At 42.5% G+C, this 20546-nt stretch overlaps 1 protein-coding gene, 1 long non-coding RNA gene and 1 pseudogene across 9 annotated transcripts in view; 1 reads left to right on the top strand and 2 right to left on the bottom strand.

Annotated features, from left to right (window-relative positions):
• Positions 1-379: 379 nt before the first annotated feature.
• On the bottom strand, positions 380-13013 carry LOC141371260 (uncharacterized). The gene is made up of 3 exons (XR_012376070.1): positions 12879-13013; positions 1019-1114; positions 380-493 (listed from the first exon to the last, which is right to left on the bottom strand). It is a non-coding gene; the product is annotated as an uncharacterized lncRNA (long non-coding RNA).
• Positions 7887-8396, bottom strand: LOC112811292 (nucleotide triphosphate diphosphatase NUDT15 pseudogene; annotated as a pseudogene).
• An 88-nt stretch (positions 13014-13101) lies between the features above and the next one.
• The window catches only part of WDR33 (WD repeat domain 33), a 108859-nt gene continuing 101414 nt past the window's right edge, over positions 13102-20546 (top strand). For all 8 annotated transcript variants that reach the window (XM_025857835.2, XM_025857830.2, XM_073885533.1 and 5 more), the window contains exon 1: positions 13102-13259. The gene's annotated coding sequence lies outside the window, so the exon portion shown is untranslated. The remainder of the gene's footprint in view (positions 13260-20546) is intronic.

Here is a 20546-nt window from a genome sequence, read left to right as displayed (position 1 = left end):
TTGTGAGTTGGAGCTCCATGTCAGGTGTGGAGCCTACTTAAAAAAAATTTTTTTTTCTATTTGACTTAAAGTAAAAATTAGATACTTCAGTAAACATACAAAAGAGGTAAATGTTTGTACTTCCGAAAGGAACGTTTGAGAACTGAACTCGCCTTCTCATCCAGGTCAGTTTTCTTCAGCTTAGACACGGGAGTGCCAAATGCTCAGCCCCCCTTCCCCCTTATGGACTTGGGAACTCTGGGTCTCAGGCCTGTAGACCCCTGCTGGGCCTGCACTCACCTGGATAGACAGGAGCAAAGGGGTGGCCTCAGCTACCTCTTCTGATTAGCCAACCGGCCCTTGGGCTCTCTGAACAGTACAAATTGACGAGAGGCCAAAGGAGAGTTCCAGGCAAGGCTTTAATTGCTTCTGTTCCCGCACAAAGGAGACAACACAAAGGAAGGAGTCCTCAGGCTGGCTCCCAGAGGAGGTTACCCAGAAAGCTTTGAAGAGACTGAGGCAGGAAAAGAATGAAGTCTAAACGTCTAGGTGCAGGGAATAGGTCCACCCTCTCCTCCTCTCCCCCCCCCCCCCCCCCCCCCCCCCCCCCCGCTTGCGCACTTAAATAAAGGCCATGCTTCTTCATGCCGCCCACGTCTAATTAGCATATTACATCTCCGCCCCTGGGCGTGATTTTTAATATTATAATGGAGACAAAGTGGGTGAAAGGTGGGCATTGGCATCCACCTTAGCGCTACCCGGTTTGGTCCTGCGCTCCCAGCTGGCTTCCCTTTTAGGTGAATATCCTACTCTGCTCTTGCGTGAGCTTTTACTCCGGGGTTAGCTCAGCTTTTCCTTTTACGGACCTAAGCCGAAGAAGGCTGGATTTTGTGGTTAGGGGTGAGGGGACCCGAGTCTGGTCCCTTCCCTGTCTCACAGGGCCCCTAAGAAGGCGTCAGCAGTTTCAGTGCCTCCTCTTATGGTGCCAGCCTGCTGTTGTCCCTCTTAGCCACCCACATCCCCTGTACTGCAAACTCACAGCTGGGGGAACCACAGCTCTGCATCTGCTATTACAGAGTTCAACATCTTCATTTGCATTTCAGCATCCAATGAAGATGCTGGCAGTTCTATGCCTCTGTAAAGTGGAGAAACAAAACCGTTAGCTGTATGTCCTGTTATTGGTGGATAAAATGGGCTGGTTTAAATAGGCATAATCAGAATCATAGCTTGCTTCCCTATATAAGATGGCACAGAGACTGGGCGCCTGGCTGGCTCAGTCGGTTAAGCTTCTGCCTTCAGCTCAGGTCATGATCCTGGGGTCTTGGGATCAAGTCTTGCATCACACTCAGAGCCTGCGTCTCCCTCTGCTCCTACCCCCCACTTGTGTGCGAACTCTCTCTCAAACATAAATATATAAAATCTTAAAAAAAATTGTACAGAGGAAGCCCTTGGCAAAACTGGGATTCTGACTAGACTCTAATCAGACCTCACCTTTTCAGACACTTGCTTCTGCCAGTCTCTAATTTTCAATGATTAGGGGTGTTTTGTTTTAAGATTTTATTTATTTGGGCAGAGAGAGAGGGCAGAGAGAATCCCCAAGCAGACTCCACACTGAGCACTCCTGAGCAGGATGTGGGGCTCCATCTCATGACCCTGAGGTCATGACCTGAGCTAAAATCAAGAGTCTGGTGCTTAACTGACAGAGCCACCCAGGCACCCCTCAATGAACGGGTGGTTTGCAAAATATTTAACAACTTAGGGGCCATTGACCTTAGTGCAGTCACACATTAAGTCTCTAATTGCCAGATCAGGATAAGATCCTAGGGAGATGGGAGTGGTCAGAGGTTACTTGGGAAAGTATTTCAATATATATATATATATTTCAATATATATATGTTAAAGATTCTATTTATTTGACAGAGAGAGACACAGCGAGAGAGGGAACACAAGCAGGGGGAGTGGGAGAGGGACAAGCAGGCCTCCCATGGGGCAGGATCCCAGGACCCAGGATCATGACCTGAGCTGAAGGCAGATGTTCAACAACTGAGCCACCCAGGCGCCCCAGTATTTCAATAATTTAGTAATTGTTATGACCCTGGGGTACTACCCAGCTGAATCTCCTCTTTTCCTTCTGTTTCTCTCACACATGTACACACACAGGTCTTGTACCTCCCAGGTTTATTTGCATTCGAAATAGAGAAGGAGCCAGGACAGGCTGCTTTGAGCCCAGGTGTTTGTGGCTAGGCACTGTTAAATGTTTTATGTATCTTATTGAAACTTCACACAACACTTAGAGAATTTTTAAAACATTCTAAGGTCCTTATGCTCTCTAATACTCATAACCTTCTCAACATCAGGTCATTTATTCATTCAACAGGTTTTACTGAGTGCCCACCATATTAGGTTGGGATTAAAGAAGGAGAGCAAGATAAGAAGATTCCAGGTCTCCTGGAGCCTACATTCTAGTGGGAAGAGACAGACAAGAAAAAAAACAACTAAGTAGATTAGCCTGGGAACAAGCGCTATATTGCATATAGTGCTCCGGGATGGCCTTCTTGAGAAGATGCTATTTGAACTACCAAGGATAGGAAAGTCTGGGAGGGTGGGGTGGAGAGTTCCAGATCAGGTGAGAATGCTAAGCACAAAGGCATGAATGGGAGTAGGGGTATGGGTGCAGAGAAAACAAGCTGAAATGGCTGGAGCTTTGTAAGTCAAGGAAAAACTATTAGGAGCTGAGATTGCAGATATAAACAGACTTGGATTATGGAGTCAGGGGTTTGGATTTTATATGTTGGGAAGCTATTTGGAGGTTTTAAGTAAGAAAGGAGTAAGATCTGATTTGTGTTTTAAACAGGTCATTCTGGCTACAGTGTAGAAAACTGGAGTTAGGTGGGAGGGGAAACTGAGATGAAAAAGGGAAGTGGAGAGAACAGTTAGGAGATTGCAAAAGTTCACACAAACATGGCTTGGACTAGAGCAAGGGTCAACAAACTTTCTGTGAAGGGTCAGAGAATATTTCAGGCTTTGTGGGTTACATATGTTCTCTGTTACATATTTTTAGTCTTTTTTTTTTTAACCCCTTAAAAAGGTAAAGCTATTTTTAACTAGACTGCAGGAACAGTCTGCTTGTATCTGGACTAGAATGATAACTGTAGGGGAAGAAAAATTTTTCCTTTACCCTTCTAGATTCTTTTGGCTGGCCTATTAATTAAATTAATTAAGACAGATTAACAAAAGAAAAACAAACTTTTTTTTTAAAGATTTTATTTATTTATTTGACAGAGAGAGACACAGCGAGAGAGGGAACACAGGCAGGGGGAGCTGGAGAGGAGAAGCAGGCTTCCCACTGAGAAGGGAGCCCGATGCGGGACTCAATCCCAGGACCCTGGGATCATGACCTGAGCCGCAGGCAGACGCTTAACCAACTGAGCCACCCAGGCGCCCTGAGGCTGAAATTGCAATTAGTTTAGATAGTAAGTCTTGGTTTGCTGGCGTCTGGGACTTTTTTTTTTAAAGATTTTATTTATTTCACAGAGAGAGAGTGAGCACAAGTAGGGGGAGGGGCAGGCAGAGGGAGAGGGAGAAGTAGGCTCCCTGCTGAGTGGGGATCCTGATGTGGGGCTCAATGGCAGGGCTCCATCCCAGGACCCTGGGATCATGACCTGAGCCGAAGGCAGATGCTTAACGACTGAGCCACCCAGATGCCCAGGTCTGGGACTTCTAAGGGGAGGAAGACAATTTATGGGAAAATGGGGACAGCAAATATTTGCTGTAAACAATTTGTTTACAGCAAATATTTGCCATGCTTTGTAGAGACAGTGGGATGCAGAGGAATTTGATCTCCAGGCCCTGCCAGCTTCCCCCCCCCCCCAGTTTACCATGCCTACCCCATATTCTTTGTAGTTATCTCTGGTGATAGTCCTCTTCCTGAACCATGCCCTCTATCTCAATTATTTCAGGCAGTTATGGGAGAGGTAAAAAGCTCTTCTTGAGGTCTTTTGGGCCTTAATTGACTCCAGCCCAAAGTAATCTATATGCTAAAGTGGCACATTTTGGGGAAGCTTATTCTGAACCTCTTCAGAGCACTGGAGATATGTAGTCAGATTTGTAATTTATTTTGAAGATTGAGCCATGTTATTCCATTTACCAAAGAAGAAAGTGAAACTCAGAAAAATCAATATTATGCAGTCAGTAAATAAGAGAGATAAAATGTAAACTCCGGAAAAGATTTGCACACAGATTTCTGTGATTAATGGGATTCCTGGTGATAGAAAATATTTAGGACACAAAATGGGATGAAGTTTTAATAGAGGCATTTGCATATGCCCAAAGTCAAGCACAAACCTTGGAATGGGGACTGAGGTTGCTAAATTTAGCCCTCCTTTTTTTTTTAATTTTATTTATTTATTTGTCAGAGAGAGAGCGAGCACAAGCAGGGGGAGTGGCAGGCAGAGGGAGAAGCAGGCTCCCTGCTGAGCATGGACCCTGACACAGGACTTCATCCCAGGACCCTGGTATCATGACCCCAACCTTAGGCAGATGCTTAACTGACTGAACCACCCGGGTGTCTCTGAATTTAGTTCTCCTAAAATTCTATAACAAGCATTTTTGAAAAAACAAAATTTAACTTAGTAAATTTAAAGACCAAATTGGCTTTATTCATGATTGATGAATCAGGCAGCATTCCATCTAAGAAACAGAACGGAGCTCTGAGGAGCTGAACAAAATGGAAGGATTTTATGAGCAAAAGGGAATAGAAAAAAGTAAGTTTCTAGAAAAGAGGGGGTTGTTTCAGGCAAGGTCACCTTCCTTTGCAGGAAGAGCAGGGGTCTGTTATGTAGATGACCTCACCAGTGCTGATCAGGTACTTCTGATGGACTGGTTAAAGGATCACAATCCCGGGAAAGGCTGAAATTGCAATTAGTTATTTAAACTAGTAAGTCTTGGTTTGCTGATGTGGGGCTTAGCACAAGCAACTCCATTTTTGGTCTGTTGTCTCTTTTTTTTCCCCCTTATCACAGCCTTGGAGGCAATAGAAGCCAACATCAGTTCACTGGGTGGTAGAATCAACACTCTGATTCTGGCCTATTGACATGAGGTCCAGTGTTCTTCTCCCCTGGCATGCTATGTAGGCCAAATCTGTAGTTGTGTATGTGGTATTCTAACATGAATTTTTCTCAAAGCATTGGAACTGTATATTTAAAGAAACTATATGCATTACTTTCTTTGGTCTTTTAATTCAGACACTTTAGTTGGGTAGAGAGATTACTTAAATTAATAAATAAACTTAAAAAAAAAAAAGAACATATGGTGATGGTCATTGCAGCATTATTTGCATTAGCAGAAGTGCCTGGCTGGCTCAGTTAGAAGAGCATGCAACTCCTGATTTCAGGGTCAGGAGTTTGAGCCCCATGTTGGGGGTAGAGATTACTTAATAAATAAACTTAAAAAAATAAATAAAAAAAGTAATCCAAGTGCTATTAGTATAGCATTCATCAAATAAATTAAATAAATAAATTGTTCAGCCATACAACAGAAAACCAAGAAGCTATTAAAAGGATGAAGGCTATATCTGTATGTGAACTGAGAAGGAAAAGAGTCAAGATATATTGCCACAGGAGAAGCAAGATAAGTTTGTATAGTATCCTATTTGTGTAGGAGAAGAAATCTTGCATACAGTATTTTCATACATGTGTCTTCACAAAGGTACACTCTTTGTGAAGAGTGGCTGCCTCTAGAGAGGTGTTAGGGTGTGAGAGTGATCATCTTTTCACTGTTTTCCCTTTCATATATTTAATTTGGTGCCATTTGCATGTATTAATCCCCCCAAAATAATGAGGCAATTATTTAACCTTCTATTTTATTTTTTATTTTTTTAAAGTTTTTTTTCTATTTATTTGAGAGAGAGAGAGCACGAGAGCACCAGAGCATGAGCAAGCAGGAGGGTCCAAGAGAGAGGGAGAAGCAGACTCCCCGCTGAGCAGGGAGCCCGACTTGGGGCTCCATCCCAGGACCCTGGGATCATGACCTGAGCCAAAGGCAGATGCTTAACCAACTGGGCCACCGAGGGACCCCTAAATCTTTTATTAAAAGACAATTTCAGGGTGTCTGGGTGGCTCAGTTGGGTAAGTGTCCAACTCTTGATTTTGGCTCAGGTCATGATCTCAGAGTCATGAGATCAAGCCCTGTGTTGGGCTTTGAGCTCAGTATGGAGTCTGCTTGGGATTCTGTCTCTCCCTCTCCCTCTGCCCCTCACTTCCCCACCCCAGCTCATGTGCTCTCTCTAAATAAATAAATAAAATCTTTCTAAAAAAAGAAATAAAGAAAATTTCAAATACACACAAAAGTAGAATAGCATAATGAATTCTCATTACCTGTCACCTTGCCAAGTTGTGTCATCTATCTCCCTCTTTCCTCCCTGTCCCCCTTAAGAATATTCAGCCATTAAAAAAAAAAAGCATTCCTCAGATTGTTGCAAACCCTTAGTTAATTTCCCCAATTCTGAAAAACTGCAAAGGTTGATTTTGAGAAATTTTTGCCAATGTGTTGTTTTACAGAGGAGAGTCTTTTTGGATGTCCCTACTAACCATTTCTGCTGATGTCCTTAGCTGGAATGTTTTAAAGCAAATACCATCATATAGTTTTATATATTATTTAACTCACAAATACTTCAGAATGTAACTAATAGGAAAATATTTTAACAATTTAATCAGGGAGACCTGGGTGGCTCAGTTAAGTGTCCGACTCTTGATTTTGGCTTGGGTCATGATGTCAGGGTCATGAGATTGAGCCCCAAGTTGATCCTGCTTAAGATTCTCTCTTTCTCCCTCTCCCTCTGCCCCTCCCACCCTGCTCACACATGCTCTCTCTCTCAAAAAAAAATTAATGAAAAATTTAATCAAATATCATCGTTACATGTAAAAAATTGAACACTTCTTTTTTTTTTAGTATTTTTTTATTTATTCATTTGAGAGAGAGACATACACAGAGAGGCAGACTCTGCTGAGCTGGGAGCCTGATGTGGGGCTTGATCCCAGGACCTGGAGATCACAACCCGAAGGTACTTAACCATCTGAGCCACCCAGGCACCCCAAAAAATTGAACAATTTTTTAACGTCATATAATATCCACCCAATCCATGTTCAAATGTCCTCATTTTATCAAAAATTTCTTTTTCCTTTTTTTTTTTTTCCTGAAGTCAGTTTGTTCAATTCAGGTTCCAAACAAGAGCACACGTTGCATTTGGGTGGTATGTCTCTGGTTAAAAAGAAAATCACAGGGGAGCCTGGGTGGCTCAGTCGGTTAAGCATCTGCCTTCAGCTCAGGTCATGATCCCAGGGTCCTGGGATTGAGCCCCGCATTGGTCTCTCCACTCAGCGGGGAGCCTGCTTCTCCCTCTCCCTCTGCCTGCCACTCTGCCCACTTGTGCTCTCTATTTCTCTGTCAAATAAATAAATAAAATCTTAAAAAAAAAAAAAGAAATCACAGGCCCAAAATGGAATCACTTATGCTAGACCACATCACCAATCTGGGGTTTAATCCCTAACCTAATTGCAGTTTCAACTTCCTTCAACAATGTAGTCTTAACTGGTCAGTCAGGGATTTTTTGGTCAGTACCAGTGAGGTAATCTGTTGTGGGGGCCAAAGTTCAGCCAACCCAAAATGTACTTTCTTTTTTTTTTGGCCACACTATCACCATTTGTCACACTGAGTCTGAAATGCAATTCATGACATAATGACAAAAAGTTTTTCACAACTACTAGCTGAAAGGATGGTGGGTATATTAAGAGAGATCAAATAAATTGACAACCATATGGAACTTTTTAGATAAAATGGAGTTGTTCTGAAATGTAGATATTTTTCATTCTCTAACAAGACTTTATTTTGTCTTTTTAAAATAAATCAGGTTATCTTCTTGTTCCCCAGAGATGATGTCCTTTGTATCCTACCAGATGATCCAAATCTTCTTTAAATGGATTGTAGCCTTGTTCCTTTAAACAAGGCAGAGCTCAGAAAAGCTGGTCCAGAGGAGGAAATTCTTCCCAGGGAACCCACTCCCAACTTTCATTTTTTTCAGGCTCTTCATTCTTTGGTTCCTGGTCATGAGTCACATTCACCTCTCCTTTCATTAGTATGGTCACATAATGGTAATTTTCTTTCTCAACAAAGGAATTCACAACTGAGGCAAAGTGAATATTTTTCAGGTGAAGAGCTGCTTCTTCCCAGGTTTCCCTTTGAGCACATTCTTCCCACATTTCACTGAACACCAAATGGCCCCCAGGAAGTTGAAAACTGCCAGCTCCAACTGACCCTTTCCCCTTGCCCAGGAGGACACAACAAGGATGCCGGCTGCTAGTCACCACTACTCCTACCGCGATTCCACGACGCCACCTGGGAGGCTCCATGCAGGCCATCATAGCTCGGGAGGACCTGGCAGAGGCCAGCCAAAATGTGCTACTTTGGCATACTGTTTACTTTATTTTAAATATTTTATTTATTTATTTATTTATTATTAAAGATTTTATTTATTTATTTGATAGAGACACAGTGAGAGAGGGAACACAAGCAGGGGGAGTGGGAGAGGGAGAAGCAGGCCTCCAAAAGAGCTGGGAGCCCGATGCGGGGCTCGATCCCAGGACCCTGGGACCATGACCCGAGCCAAAGGCAGACGCTTAACGACTGAGCCACCCAGGCGCCCCTATTTATTTATTTATTTATTTATTTATTTATTTATTTATTTGAGTGAGTGAGTGAGCAGGGGAAGGGGCAGAGGGAGAAGGAGAGAGAGAATCCCAAGTAGACTATGTGCTGAGTGCAGAGCCCAATGCATGGCTCAATCTCACAACCCTGAGATCATGACCTGAGCCCAAATGAAGAGTCAGACACTTAACCTACTGAGCCACCCAGGTGCCTCTATTTACTTTTTTTTTTTCAGATTTTATTTATTTATGTATTGGGGTGGGGAGGAGCAGAGGGAGAGGGACAAGCGGACTCCCAGCTGAGCGCGGAGCCCAGTGTTGGGCTCCATATCATGACCCTGAGATCGTGACCTGAGCCAAAATCAAGAGTTGGATGTTTAACTGACTGGGCCATCCAGGTGACCCCACTTATTTTTTTAAGTAGGCTTCATGCCCAGAGTGGAGTCCAAGGTGGGGCTTGAACTCACTACCCTTAGATCAAGACCTGAGCTGAGATCAAGAGTCAGATGCTTAATGTGCTGAGCCACCCAGGTGCCCTGGTATACTGATTATTTTAAATAAAAGTTACTTAAACAGCCAATGCAAAAAGAACTCTGATGTCCCTCTGTCTTCAGGAAACAGGAAATAAATCTCCCATGTGAAAGGCATCCTTTCTATACCAGGAGGTAAATATACATCCTTATTTCCAGAGATATGGCATTTAGACCTGAGAGGGCTATATAAATAATGCTGTTAACTTTTTACTAATTTACTACCCCGACATTAATTCTGTTTAAAATTCCTTGCTAATTGAAGCTCATGAACATGAATTTTCTTTGTCAATTCCTCATAGATTTATTGTCTCTTTGTCTAAAAACTATAAAAACTGCCTGCCCTGGTCATTTCTTTGGGTCTGAATTTTGTTATTGGGCTTCCCTGCACATGTATTTAACTTGGCTTTTTCTCCTGTTAATCTGTCTCATGTCAAATTTATTCTTAGACTAGCTTAGAAGAATCTTAAATGGTATAGGAAATTTTTCCTCCCCAACACTGTCACATGGGCCCTCTCCATTCTCCAAAGGAAGTTGAGGTATTCCACCTAATAAGATTGCCCTCCCCCCCAGGGAAGGTGACCTTACCTGAAACAATCCTTACTTTTCTTAATTATCCCACCCCATTTCTGTTTATAAAACCCTTCTTTTTGTGTAGCTCCTTGGAGTTCCTTTCTTTTTGCTGGATGGGATGCTGCAGGATTTATGAATCGCATAACAAAGCCAATTAGATCTTTAATTTTGCTCAGTTGATTTTTTTCCCCTAAGTTTCTAATCCCATAATAATTAGTCTATAACAGCTTTATGCCTCTTTCTTTTTTAAAGATTTTGTTTATTGGGGCACCTGGGTGGGTCAGTCAGTTAACTGTCTGCCTTCCGCTCAGGTCATGATCCCAGGGTCCTGGGATGGAGCCATGTCTTGAGCTCCCTGCTCAGTGGGGAGTCACTTCTCCCTCTCCCTCTTGTCTACCGCTCCCCCTGCTTGTACTCTCTCTGTCAAATAAATAAATGAATGAAACTTAAAACAAAGGTGGGGGCGTGCCTGGATGGCTCAGTCGGTTAAGTGGTTAAGCATCTTCCTTCCACTCAGGTCATAATCCCAGGGTCCTAGGATCAAGCTCCTCATCGGGCTCCCTGCTTAACGAGAAACCTGCTTCTCTCTCTGCCTGCTGCTCCCCCTACTTGTGCTCTCTCTCTTTCTGTCAAATAAGTAAATAAAAAATAAATAATTAAAAAATATTTATTTATTTGAGAGAGAGAGAGAACATGAACAGGGGGAGGGATAGAGGGAGAAGCAGGCTCCCCGCTGAGCAGGGAGCCTGATGCAGATGAATTGATCCCAGGACTCTGGGATCATGACCAGAGCTGAATGCAGCCACTTAACCAACTGAGCCACCCGCCCCCCCCTTTTTAAAGTAAGCTCTATTCCCAATGTGGGGCTCCAACTCACAACCCCTAGATCAAGAGTTGTGTGTTCTACCGACAGAGCTAGCCAAGTGCCTTGATGCCTCTATTCTTTAACTTTTTTTGGAGACAGAAGGTCACTTGTATAGAATTCTATAGAATACAGGGGCGCCTGGGTGGCTCAGTGGTTAAGCCTCTGCCTTCGGCTCGGGTCGTGGTCCCGGGATCCTGGGATCGAGCCTCGCATCGGGCTCCCTGCTCCGCGGGGAGCCTGCTTCTCCCTCTCCCACTCCCCCTGCTTTTGTTCCCTCTCTCACTGTCTCTGTCAAATAAATAAATAAAATCTTAAAAAAAAAGAATTCTATAGAATACAGAATATAACTGTTTGCATACTTGTAGTCTATCTCCTAGTCAATTTAAAAAAACAATTTTCCCAGCAGGACTTGCAAGATTAGAGGTATGAATAGCTTTTACTTATTATTACTTTGATCCTCTAATGTAGCACATCTTGAGAATATTCAAGGATCAGGACACTTTAATATGCTTGAATGCCTTCCCTACCACTTATTGCTGTAGTATCTAGGAATGGACCACTTGCTTGTCACTTTTCTTTTCTACCTTTAGAACCCTACTTAAGGGTGGACTCCTTAGGGTCACTTTCCTGACTCCATTCTCCCACTTTAGCCTGTGAGAATCCCACTTTCCTTCAGAGTTCCTGCCATCATATCCTACACTTAACCACATGGAACTGGAATTGTCTGTCTCTTATACTGTAAGGAGCCCTTTGAGAACTGGTTTATATTGTGCCTGAAAGTTAGAGGGAATGGTGGGCAGCACTGTTTAATGCTTAAATAGTGGTCTGTTGATTGAGTTGAGTTCCTCCATACCACCCATCCCCGCTCCTCCCACTCCCACCTCTACATATTCTTTTAGAGGTATATATACCCCCCACATATCCTAGTGTTAAAAACAAGACCACCATAAAATGGAGCCACTTATGTTTAGCCCCACATCACCAAAACAAGACTTAACATAACTACAGTTTGGGCTCTCCCAGAAATGGGATCTTAAGCCAGTCAATCAGTAATCACCTAATCAACACTAGTTAGGTAATTTGCCTGATAGACCCCTGCCATCCTCTAAAGCAAAGTGACTTTGCCATAACAATCTACCTTTTTTTCTAGTATAACTTCCTTATTCTCAGTCCCATTTGCCTATAATAGTCTTTCATCTTGAAACTTTATTTTTTAAGTCATCTCTCTGCCCAACGTGGGGCTCAAACTCATGACCCAGAGATCAAGAGTTGCATGCTCTACCAACTGAGCCAGCCAGGAGACCCAATATTTTAAAATTCTTGATTCATATTGCCATATTATTTCCCAAAAGTTAGAAGACAACTTGTTTGGAAGTTGTATTCTCAACCTCATATAAATGGAATCATTAAGGGATGCCTTGATGGCTCAGTTGCTTAAGCGTCTGCCTTCCGTTGGGGTCTGGGATTGAGTCTGTGGGCTTCATACTCAGCGGGGAGCCTGCTTCTCCCTCTGTCTGCTCAGCCTGCCCCTCCCCCTGCTTGTGCTCTCTCTCTCTCTGACAAATAAATAAAATATTTGAAAAATTAAAAAAAATGGGATCATTCAGTGTCTCTTTTGAGCCGACTTAACAGTGCCTGTGATATGCTTCCAAGTTGTGTTTATCAGTAATTATTTCCCCTGGCTGGGTAGTAGTTCACTATAGAACCACAATACAATTCATTTAGGGGCACAACTACTGATGGATATTTGTGTTACCATTGGTTGATTACTCCGATCAAAGCTGCTATGAACACTCTTGTACAAGCCACGGTAGATGTATGCACTCATTCCAATTGGAGTGGAACTGCTGGGTCGCAGGGTGACTATAAACTTAGCTCTAATAGACACTGTTTAAACAGTTTTCCAAAGTGGTTGTACCATAGGGCTGTTTTTACAACTTGGTCTGACTGTGAGGAAGGTAGATAACCTACAGGTACGATTTGCATCGGGTAATGTGAACTCCAACTTCGTGCTTGACTAAGCTTGATGCTTTCATTTAAATGCTCAAAACACGGTCAGGCAGGAGCCCCAATTTCACCCATGCACAGACTTGGTAAGGCCAAGTGCCTTGCCCTCAGTTTCACTGTGGGTGGGCTTGGCCACACACTGTGACTGCCACACAGCCCCCGAACAAATTTCTTATTCAAATTTTGAAAAACGGAGTGTTTTTGAGAGCATTAAGTTTAGCTCACAATGTGAAGAAAGCAGGGCAAATCGCACTGGCCTCAATCCTCCTCCGGAGGCAGCGCCGACTTCCTCTCAGCGGGAACAAAGCAAGCACTCACTGAAGCCGCATGAGGATCTGGTCGGTCCCGCCCCTCACCTAGGCACCTGCGCAGATTGAGGCCAAGGGAGCTAGGCGCCCCAGGCGCGCGTGACGTAGTAACGCTCGACGGTGCGTGATGACGCCAGGGCGTGCGCTCGGTGGCTCGTAGGGGAAGATGGCGGCTGCTCCTTTGGAGGAGAGGGATTGAGAGGGGTGGAGGGAAGAGGCCGGGCGGGAGAGACATTTCCGACAGTGAAGACGAACCCTTTGCTCACCATTCATTAGGAGCTCTGCTCAGCGCTGGAGGGTGAGTGCAGCGGCGGCACGGGACCTCTCGCCTGCAGCAGGCGGCGGCACTTTCCGCCATTTTCAAGCTCGGCCGTTGCGTGCTTTGGGGGCCTGGGGGGGCGCCTGGGGACAGGTTGGGAGAGCAGTGAGGATCGTCGTCGGGAGGGCCCTTTGAGGCTAGTTCGAGCTTTAGGGGAGGGAGTTAGAGGCTTGAGGCGGACTGGGGAAGGAGGGCATGGTAGGACTAAGGCTCTTGACTGGGAACCGGTGGCGACAAGAAGACGTAGGTAGGGTAGGCCACGAATAAGACGTGAAGTTTAGAGAAGGGAAACGCATTAAACAGAGATTTGGGGCGGGAGTGGAAGGGTTGAGCCGAGAGTTGAACGGAATGTGGCTTTGAGTGGTTGGTTTAAGGGGTCGTGGGAAGTTAATGCGAAACCTGTAAAACAGCGGCAGGTTTGGCCTCGATATTATCGTGTCTTGAAATTGGTGTTTGTAACAGGGATAAATCCACAGTTTGACAAGCAAAACCCTCCTCCTTTGGAAAAGTTACATTCCTATTTTGTTTGCATTAGATCATGCTACCTGCCAGTGTCCCTTCAATAACTCCTCCACATCTCCGGTTTTAAGTTGCTTTCTGACAAATAGATATTTTAAGATCTTAGAAAACTTTATTTTTTAGAAAAGAAAATAAATACTGATACTAGGTTGTTGTAACCCTTGTGGTTAGTGGCCCTTCCGTTGAAAGAGGAAAGTGGGTCGATAGGGAATTCCGTAATTGGATCTGTTTAAATCAGATCAGAAAAGTTACTTGTAGAAAGGCTGTCAATATTTTGAAGTAATTTCTGCACAGATGACATTAAGTTCACTGTTCAGGAACTTTGGAAGACATTCGAGTATGAACAAAAAAGCCAGTGTTAAAGGACTACCTCTTGGGAGCGCTGAGTTGACTTTTAAGTACACCCTGGAGATCTAGTGCACGCAGTATTTTTTGCCTGTGAACGTGAAGCACTGGTAGATCTATTTAATTCAGACAAAACTTTTAGAGACTGTTAGTTAAAAGGAAGCGTGTTAATTGTTCCCATGGTGGCATTTTTCTTTTCCTAATTTTAATTGCTTTTGACACCCATTTTTAATCACCATAAGATACTTTTGCACTTTTTAATTGATCTTCCTGCCTAGAAGATAAAATACCGTAAAGATTTGAGTTTGCGCAGAGGCTTGAAGTTACGTTTTTAGCCTATTTTATTGAGATTCACAGAAAAATTTTATCTTTCTGTACTTGTGTTAAGAGTATTGGTAGAAAGTTGGCCTTGTATCACAATGATTTAGTTACACATCCTTATCTATGATGTTGATAACTTGCATTCTTTGGTTGCTGAAAAATAATAAAAGAACAAATTTTGCATCACAGTTGTATCTTAATCTATGGCTTTAGTTACACTTTTCCTAGCCACTTAAGGTGCTTATTCATAGTTCTCTCTGCTAAGTAGTAAGTCCACATTTTTCACATTACTTTGGAAAAAACGTTATTTATTGCCCAAGTTCATACTGTTTCATATTTCTGAATAAGGAAGTAAGGTCATAGTAAAGCTTGTTTTCTTTCTTTCTAAAGATTTTATTTATTTGAAAGAGAGAGAGCACGAGGTGGTGGATGGGAGAGAGAGGGAGAAGCAGACTCCCCGCTGAGCTGAGAGCAGAAGGCAAATGCTTAACTGACTGAGCCACCCAGGCACCCCCATAGTAAAGCTTTAAAACTACAGTAAATACATTGACAGAAATACTAGTGAAAGTCTTTCACTCACAGACATACATATGGAATCCTTTTGAGAGTGCTTAGCAAAAAATTAGGACCTTTATGACTGTTTTTAGATAAAAGTAGTATTTGTAGTCTGCAGATTAGAAATCTTCATCATCAAAATATATTTACTTAAATGTCAGACTTAACACTTGTTTAAGCATTGCAGATTTGTTGTTTTAAGATTCCGGATTTTCCTACTTTTCTGTCCAAATTATTCCAAGATTTCATTTGTGTTGAAATTTTTGCTTGTAAGAGGTGTTATATCTGGAGGCCAGATATATATATATATATTTTGGTGGTGGAATGGTGAAAGTTTCTCTGTTGCTGTAATGTGTTGTGTGATGAGTAAGTTGCCAGACCATAGTTTTAATGCTGAAAGACATTTGATCTTTGTCTTTTACATTGATGTAGGTTGAAAACTTTTCTCCCTGAACACACTCTGTGGTTGATATTATTTCTGTCCCCATTGCAAAAGACTTACATTAGTCCTAGACACAGAAGCTCTTAGGTATGTTGGAAAATCTTACCCACATTACTCTCCTTTCTGGTCCTTGAACATTTTATGTAGTATTTTCTGGTGGAGGACTGACTTCATAATGTTTGTATTGTATCTTATATTCATAATTTGAGTGCTTATAAATTCTCAGAGCTGGTTAGTATTGGAAAGGGCATGGCTTTCAGCAGTAGACAGACCTAGGTTTGAATGGCAGGCTCACCATTAGCCAGCTTTTTTTTTTTTTAATTTTATTTATTCGACACAGAGCGAGAGCCCACGTGAGCAAAAGCAGGGGGAGCAGCAGAGGGAGAGGGAGAAACAGGCTCCCCACTGAGCAGGGAGCCCGACATGGGGCTCCATCCCAGGACCCTGGGTTTATGACCTGAGCTGAAGGCAGCCGCTTAACTCAACTGAAGCACCCAGGCGCCCCTAGTCAGCATTTTTATATTGGGTCAGTTAATTAAATTCTGAATGTCAGTTTTCTTACATATAAAAATGTTAATTATTATAGTAGTTACTTTAAAGGTGAAAGACGGTGATATGTAAGCATTTAGTAAATTTTGGCATTTTTCTTTCTGTGACTTTAATTGGCTGTCATTTTCAGGAGTTTTTTTTTGAGGTATAATTGACATGTAACATGATATTAGTTCGAGGTATACAACATAATGATTTAGTATTTGTATATATTGTAAAATGATCACTTCAATAAGTGTAGTTAACATCTGTCACCACAGTCACAATTTTTTTTTCTTGTGATAACTTTTAAGATCTACTCTTAGCAACTTTCATATATGCAATAAAGTATTATTAACTATAGTCACCATGTTGTATATTACGTCCCCATGACTTACTTTTTTATAACTGGAAGTTTGTCCTTTGACCTCCTTCACCTATTTTGCCTCCCCTCCCCCTTTTCAGTTTTTAAAGTTTAACTCAAATATCTTTGTTAAAGATTTACAGTCTCATTCCTCTGTTAAACTGTTCCTTTCTCTGTGTTATTAATGTATTTTTATTTTATTTATTTTTAAATAATTTATTTCTTTGACAGAGAGAGAGAGCTCAAGTAGGCAGAGGGAAAGAGAAACAGGCTCCTTCCTGAGCCGAGAGCCCAATGTGGGGCTTGATCCCAGGAGGCTGGAATCATGACCTGAGCTGAAGCCAGATGCTTAACTGACTGAGCCACCCAGCGGCCCTCTCTGTGTTATTAAAGCATTTTGTGCATATGTTTACTTAATGTATTTTGATTGTGTATCTTCTCCTCTCCTTTGTGAACTCTTTGAAGGCATATACTTCATTGCCTTATATTTTTGTATTCATAAAGACTAGGCATTATAAAAATTGAGAAATGATAGAGTAAGTTTTCTACAAAAACTTTCCTCAGGGCACCTGGGTGGCTCAGTAGTTTAAGCGTCTGCCTTCGGCTTGGGTCATGATCCCAGTCATGATCCCAAAGTCCTGGGATCAAGACCTGCGTCAGGCTACCTGCTTGGCGGGAAGCCTGCTTCTCCCTCTCCTGCTCACCCTGTTTGTGCGCTCTCTTTCTCTCTCTCTGTCAAATAAATAAATAAAAATCCTTAAAAAAACCCAAAATACTTTCCTCATGACTACTGGGATCCGTTTTCACACAGATCTGGTTTATTCTGCTCCTTGGCCTTTACTTAAGATCTCTTTGCCTGCCTCCCTCCTCTCAGACCATTCATGTCCTATCCATTCCTCAAAATCCAGTTAAATCTCATCCCATTAATGAGGTCTTTAGTGACTTTATTTATAACTCCTCTCTCCAGTTAGCCCAGGGTCTGTGTGACTGCCTTCTGTTACTTTGTGTCCTGTAGTACTTGGCACTATGCCTTACCCGTTTTGAATAGGTCCTTGGGTGATAAGTGCAAGACTGTGCTGAGGCCGAGTTTGTTATAGGCACCTGCTCTATTCACTGTCCCACTTAGTAAGATACTTTTAAGGAACAATTTCTCTTTTTTTGTATGTGGAATATTCTGGTGACTTTTCCCCCATCTTTATATGTTATGAGAAATTGCAAACATACAGAAGAGTTGAAAGAATGAACGCCTATTGGGGCGCCTGGGTGGCTCAGTCATTAAGCGTCTGCCTTCGGCTCAGGTCATGATCCCAGGGTGCTGGGATCGAGCCTTAGATCGGACTCCTGCTCCATGGGAAGCCTGCTTCTCCCTCTCCCACTCCCCCTGCTTGTGTTCCCTCTCTCAACTGTGTCTCTCTCTGTCAAAAAATAAATAAAATATTTAAAAAAAGAAAAAAAAGAATGAACTCATTACTTTCCATTTAGATTTACGTGTCACTAACATTTAACCATTTGCTTTAGCCCTCTACCTCCTTGTTCAACAATCAATTGAAATTAAATTGTGTATATCATGCTGTTTGTCCCCTAAATACCTCAGGATGCATCTCTTTAAAATAATGTCATTCTTTCACACTTTATACATTTTTATTTCAAACCAGACTCTAAGGCAATATTAAAAACACAGTACCATTATTATGCCTAACGCAATTAGCATCGTCTCTGGCATTCACTTTTAATTTTTGTAATTTTTCAATTTTAATTTTTATTATTTATTTTTTTAAGATGATTTTATTTATTTGGAGAGAGAGAGAGCGAGAGGGAGCACAAGCCAGGGGGAGAGGGTGAAGCAGGCTCCCTGATGAGCAGGAGGCCTGAGGCGGGGCTCAGTCCCAGGACCATGGGATCATGACCTGAGCTGAGTGCATATGCTTAACTGACTAAGCCACCCAGGCGTCCCCATAACTGACATTTTTTAAGAATAAAGGCTTTTGTTTTGTTTTCTCTTATTTTGGGGGATATTATTACATACTCAACAGATTTTAATTTTTTTAGTATGTCAGTCAATTAGAGTCATTAGTGGACAAAACTAGGAAATGTGTTTTCAAAAATCATCAGTTTATATTGGTATTTTAATTTAATATAACTTATTTTTAAAAAAGATTCATTGAATGATTGATTTATTGAGAGAGAAAGAGCCTGTGCGAGATGGGGAGGAGGAGAGGGAGAGAGAGAAACTTAAGCAGACTCCATACTTTGCATGGAGCCCAATATGGGGCTTGATCCCATGACTCTGATGAGATCACAATCTGAGCTGAAACCAAGAGTTGGGCACTTAACCAACTGCACCACACAGGTACCCCTTTTTTAATTTTTTTAAGATTTTAGTTTTAAGTAATTTCTACACCTAATGTGGGGCTTGAGCTTACAACCGGAAATTTAGAATCGAATGCACCATTGACTGAGCCAGTCCGGTACCTCTATGTTGGTATTTTGTTTTTCTTTACTTAAGAAAGAGCGAGAGGGAGAGGGGGAGAGAGAGCGCGCACGTGCGTGAATGCATGGGAGCAAGGGGCAGAGGGAGAGAGAGGGAATCTTTTTCTTTTTTTTAAGATTTTTTATTTATTAGAGAGAGCGCGCCCACGTGTGCACAGAGGGAGAGGGAGAAGCAGAGTCTCTGCTGAGCAGAGAGCCGGAAGTGGGGCTGGATCCCAGGACTCTGAGATCACAACCTGAGCCGAAGGCAGACACTTAACCGACTGAGCCACCCAGGCACGCTGAGAGAATCTTAAGCTGGGTGTGGAGTGCAATTTGGGCCTTGATCTCGGTACCCTGAGATCATGACCTGAGACGAAATCAACAACTAGAGGCATAACTGACTGAGCCACCCAGGTATCCCCCCCCATATTGGTATTTTTTTCCATCTTGGTATTTTAAACGCAAATCACAGTTAACATTATTATTGGGATTTCCAACAAAAAAGAGTCAAATTTACAGTGCCAGTATTATTACTAACAATCCTACTGAGTATGGGTGATTTCAATCCTTATTTTCCTTAGAATATATCCCACTGAAGATGAACAGTTAGAGAACTGTGTTCAGAGTTACTTGAAATAACACTTTTTATGAAGATTATTTATTTATTTATTAGAGCAAGAGAGTGAGCGAGAGAGAGAGCAGGAGCAGGGGGAGGGGTAGAGGAAAAGGGAGGAGCAGACTCCCTTCTGAGCAGGGAGCCCGATTCAGGATTCTGGGATCTTGACCTGAGCTGAAGACACACGCTTAAGCAACTGAGCCACCCAGGCGCCATATAACACTTTTCTTTTTCCTACTTGGTCGGCTTGATTAGTTTTTCTTTTTTTAGAGATTTTATTTATTTATTTGACAGAGAGAGAGAGAGAGAACAAGCAGGGGGAGCAGGAGAGGGAGAAGCAGGCTCTCCGCTGAGCAGGGAGTCTGATGTGGGGCTCGATCCCAGGACCCCAGGATCATGACCCGAGCCAAAGGCAGACACTTAACTGACTGAGCCACTCAGGCACCCCTAGTTTTTTTTTTTTTTTTTAATAAAGATTTTATGTTTTTGGGGGGGGGCGCACAGGAGGGGGGGGGGGGGGGGCAGACGGAGAGGGGCAAGCGGACTCTCCACTGAGTGCAGAGCCCTATGCAGGACTCAATCCCAGGATCCTGAGATCATGACCTCAGCTGAAGTCAGATGCTTAAATCACTAAGCCACCAGGCGCCCCCAGTTTGATTAGTTTTGATTAGTTTGACTTTGTTTGCATTCATTATTGGGGTGTCTTTATTCTTCTTGACTTAATTTTTATATATATATATATTTTGAAAGATTTTATTTATTTGAGAGAGAGAGTGAGTGAGAGAAGGAGCAAGGGAAGGGGCAAAGGGAGAGGGAGAAGTGGACTCCCCGCTGAGCAGGAATCCTGAGGTGGGGACATGGGGCTTGATCCCAGGACTCTGGGATCATGAGCTGAGCCGAAGACATATGCTTAACTGACTAAGCCACCCAGGCTTAATTTAATTTTTTATATATCAAATATTTACATGGTTTAAAATATAAGACTGTATTGAAAGAATATTCAGTCTGTAGTCCTTCCACCCCCATTCTTACTCACCCAGTGTATGTATCTGTGTATTCTTATTTTTCCTTTGTAAAAACTTGTGACTTTTTTTTTTTTTTTTA

The sequence above is a fragment of the Callorhinus ursinus genome, unplaced genomic scaffold (genome assembly GCF_003265705.2).
Source record: "Callorhinus ursinus isolate GAN/ISIS: 27379988/994484 unplaced genomic scaffold, GSC_fseal_2.0 scaffold2, whole genome shotgun sequence".
Taxonomy (NCBI): Eukaryota; Metazoa; Chordata; class Mammalia; order Carnivora; family Otariidae; genus Callorhinus; species Callorhinus ursinus.
This window is presented reverse-complemented; position numbering and strand designations above follow the sequence as displayed.